General features: G+C 35.9%; 1 non-coding gene across 1 annotated transcript; it reads left to right on the plus strand.

Moving 5' to 3' along the window:
- The first annotated feature begins 4,131 nt into the window (after nt 1–4,131).
- Nucleotides 4,132–4,238, plus strand: LOC124505511 (U6 spliceosomal RNA). Its single transcript, XR_006960670.1, has one exon. It is a non-coding gene; the product is annotated as a U6 spliceosomal RNA (small nuclear RNA).
- The last annotated feature ends 277 nt before the right edge of the window (nt 4,239–4,515 follow it).

Here is a 4,515-nt window from a genome sequence, read left to right on the forward strand (position 1 = left end):
GTTCCATACAAATTTTAGGAGTGTTTGTTCTAGCTCTGTGAAGAATGTTGGTATTGTTTTGATAGGGATTGCATTGAATATGTAGATGGCTTTGGGTAGTATCGACATTTTAACAATATTTGTTCTTCCAATCCATGAGCATAGAATGGTTTTCTATTTCTTTGTGTCTTCCTCAATTTCTTTCATAAGCTTTCTTCAGCTTTCAGCATACAGATCTTTTACCTCTTTGGTTAGGTTTATTCCTAGTTATTTTATGTTTTTTGGTGCAGTTGTAAATGGGATCGAATCCTTGATATGACTTTCTGTTGCTTCATTATTGGTGTATAGAAATGCAACTAATTTCTGTACATTGATTTTATATCCTGTGACTTTGCTGAATTCATTGATCAGCTCTAGCAGTTTATTGGTGGGGTCTTTGGGTTTTCCATGTTTGCAGGACAAACATCTGAACAAGGAAATTTGTCAGGGATAAAGAGGGCCATTGTATTATAATATAAAGGGTCAATTGTTCAAGAGGATGTAACAGTTTTTAATGTGTGTGAACCTAAATACAGAACGTCAGAATATGGGAGGGGAAAACTTGTAGAACTGCCAGAAGAAAGACATCAGTCTGCCCACTATTAGAGTTGGGAACTTGGGCACTTGCCTCAGAAATGCACAGAAAATCACTGAAATTTTCGTAAAAATCAACAGCACTATCAATAGACTAATTCATCCAACAGCATCACATTACACATTTGTCTCAAATTCCATGGAACTATTTAATAGCCTATACTCAACCACAAAACACACCATAAGAAATAATATTAATTGTGCAGTATCTGTTCTCAAGCCACATGGATTAAACTAGAAATCAATGACGAGAAAAATGGTTGGAAATTCCCAAAGCACTTATAGATTTAAAGTATACTTCTAATGAGACATGAGACAAAAAAGAAATCTTGAGGAAGAGTTTAGAATTATTTTCAACTAAATGAAAATGAAAGCACAGCTAATCAAAATTTGTGGGATGCAGTGAAAGCAGTGTTTAGAAGAAAATTTATAGCAGTGAATGCATATATTGAGAAAGACCTAATATCAATCATTTAAACTTTTACCTTAAACTAGAAAGAGAACATTAAATTCAAAGTAAACAGAAGAAAATAAATAATAAAAATTAGAGCATAAATAATAAAATTGAAAACAGGAAATGAAAAAAGAAAATAAATGACACTAAAAAGCTTGTTTTTGAAAAGATCAGTAAAATTGATAAACCTTTAGCCAAGCTAAGTAAGAAAAAAAAGAGAACACACAAGTTACTAATACGTTAGTAATTAATTAGAAATTAGAGAGGGCATATCACTTCAAATCCCACGTACATTGCAAGGATAATCAAGGCATACTGTGCCCACAAACAGTAAGACCAATTCCTTAAAAGACATAGTCTGTCAAAACTTGCACAAGAAGAAATAGACCATGTAAATAGACCTATAGTTACTACAGAAATTGAATCAATTAATAATCTTCTAAAACAAAAAGTACCAGGCCCCAATGACTTCACACACAGCTTAAGAAGTAATTCTAATTCTCTACAATCCCTTTCAGAAGATTAAAGCAGAGGGAATACTTTCTAACTCATTTTATAGGGCTAGCATACTTTTTTTTTAAGTTTATTTTTGTTTATTTTGAGAGAGAGAGAGAGAGCAAGCAGGGGAGGGGCAAAGAGAGAGAGAGAGAGAGAGAAAGAGAGAGAGAGAGAATCCCAAGCAGACTTTGCACTGTCAGTGCAGAGCCCAATGTGGGACTTGAACTCACAAACCATGAGATCATGACCTGAGCTGAAGCCAAGAGTCAGATGCTTAACTGACTGAGCCACCCAAGCGCCCCGCCAGCATACTTCTAATACCAAAAACAAAGACATTACAAGAAAAGAAAACTACAGATAAAATCTTTCACAAACATAGAGGAAAAACCTTAAACAAAATATCAGCAAGCCAAATTGAGCAACCACATAGAAAAAAAATAGTATACGACCACCAAATGGGATTTTTCTAGGTGTGCAAGTCTGACTCAGCATTTGGAGATCAGTTAATGTACCCCCTCACATTAACAGGCCAAATAAGAATCACATGACTCTATCAATATTTGTAGAAAAGCATTTGACAAAATACAGAAACTCTAAGTAAACTTGAGGGGAAGCTCCTAAACTTCATACAAGAGTATCTACAAAAACCAACAGCTAACATTCTTAGTGGTGAGAAACTCAGACTTTTCCCACTCAGATTAGGAATAGTGCAAGTATGTTCTCTTTCACCACTGCTTTTCAACACCATACTTGAAGTACTCGCTAATAGATTAAGAAAAGAAATAAAGTGTATCCATATAAGGAAAGAAGAAATAAGATGGTCTTTTTTTCAAAAATGATATGATTGTGTATATAGAAAATCTAAAATTAAACTGGACTATGGAGCACCTGGGTGGTTCAGTCGGTTGGGCGTCCGACTTTGGCTCAGGTCATGATTTCACAGTTTGTGAGTTTGAGCCCCACATCAGGTTCTGTGCTGACAGCTCAGAGCCTGGAGCCTGCTTCAGATTCTGTGTCTCCCTCTCTTCTTGCCCCTCTCCCATTCACACTCTGTCTCTCTCTCTCTCTCAAAAATAAATAAAGATTAAACATTTTTTAAAGAATAATAAAACTAGACTAATTATAGCAAGGTTGCAGGATACAAGGTTAATATACAAAGTCAGTCCCTTTCTTCTAAACCATTAATGAGCTAGTGGAATTTGAAATTAAACACTATACCGTTTACATTAGCACACAAAAAATAAAATGCTTAGGTATAAATCTAACAAGATATGTACAAGACTGTATGAGGAAAACTACAAAACTCTGATTAAAGATACTAAAAAAAACAACTAAATAAATGAAACACTTCATGTTTGTGGAAAGGAGCACCCGATATGGTCAAGATTTCACTGTTCCCCAACTTGATCTATAGAGTAAATGCAATTCTAATAAAAATTCCAGAATCTTTTTTTTTTTAATTTTTTTTTCAACGTTTATTCATTTTTGGGACAGAGAGAGACAGAGCATGAACGGGGGAGGGGCAGAGAGAGAGGGAGACACAGAATCGGAAACAGGCTCCAGGCTCTGAGCCATCAGCCCAGAGCCTGACGCGGGGCTCGAACTCACGGACCGCGAGATCGTGACCTGGCTGAAGTCGGACGCTTAACCGACTGTGCCACCCAGGCACCCCAAAAATTCCAGAATCTTTTTGTGGATATCAACTAACTGATTCAAAAGTTTACTTAGAGAAGCAAAAGACCCTGGATAACCAATACAATATTGAGACAGAAGAACAAAGTCAGACAACTGATAGTACCCAACTTCAAGAATTAAATATAAACGTATAATAATCAGTGTTGTATTGGAGAAAGAATAGACACATAGATCAGTGGAACACTATAGAGAACCCACAACAGTATAAAGACCCACAAAAATACAGTCAAGTGATACTTGACATAGGAGCAAAGGCAGCACAATGGAGAAGACAGTTTCTCCACCAATGCTAGAACTAAACATCTACATGCAAGAAATTAATCTAGACCTTACACCTTTCACACAAATTAACTCAAAATAGGTCACAAATCTAAATATAAAATGCAAATCTATAAATCTTCTAAAAAATAGGAGAAACTTCTATGACATTGGGTTTGGCAATGACCTTTTAAATAAAACAACAAAGGCACAGCTCACAAAAGAATTAATTTTCTGGACTTCATTAAAACTTTTTGTTCTGCTAAAACAATGCAAAGGGAATGAGGAGACAAACCACAGACTGGGAGAAAATATTTGCAAAAGACTTATCTGTTAAAGGACTGTTGTATAAAATATACAAAGAACTCTTAAAACTCAATAAGAAAACTCAATTTAAAATGGCAAAAAATCTTGGGGCACCTGGGTATCTCAGTCGGTTAAGCGTCTGACTCAATTTCAGTTCAGGTCATGATCTCACAGTTTGTGAGATAGAACCCTATATTAGACTTCATGCTGACAGCACAGAGTCTGCTTGGGATTCTCTCTCTCTCTCTCTCTCTCTCTCTCTCTCTCTCTCAAAATAAATAAAATAAAATTGAAAATGGCAAAAAATGGTGCTCACTTCGGCAGCACATATACTAAAATTGGAACGACACAGAGAAGATTAGCATGGCCCCTGTGCAAGGATGACACACAAATTCATGAAGCATTCCATAAATAAATAAACAAAAAATGGCAAAAAACCTTCACAGACACCTCAGCAAAAAGATAATACAGATGGTAAATAAGTACATGGAAAGCTGCTTTGCATCATATATTATCAGGGAAATTTAAAGCAACAGTGAGAAACCCCTACACACCTATTAGAATGGTCGGAATCCCAAACGCTGACAACACCAAATGCTGGGAAGGATGTGGAGTAACGGTAATCCCCACTCACTGCTGGTGGGAATGAAAAATGGTACAACCACTTTGGAAGATAGTTTGCGATTTTATTA

The sequence above is a fragment of the Lynx rufus genome, unplaced genomic scaffold, assembly GCF_022079265.1.
Source record: "Lynx rufus isolate CCGP_SWC_20201006 ecotype Redwood Valley unplaced genomic scaffold, mLynRuf1.p SCAF_10, whole genome shotgun sequence".
Classification (NCBI taxonomy): domain Eukaryota; kingdom Metazoa; phylum Chordata; class Mammalia; order Carnivora; family Felidae; genus Lynx; species Lynx rufus.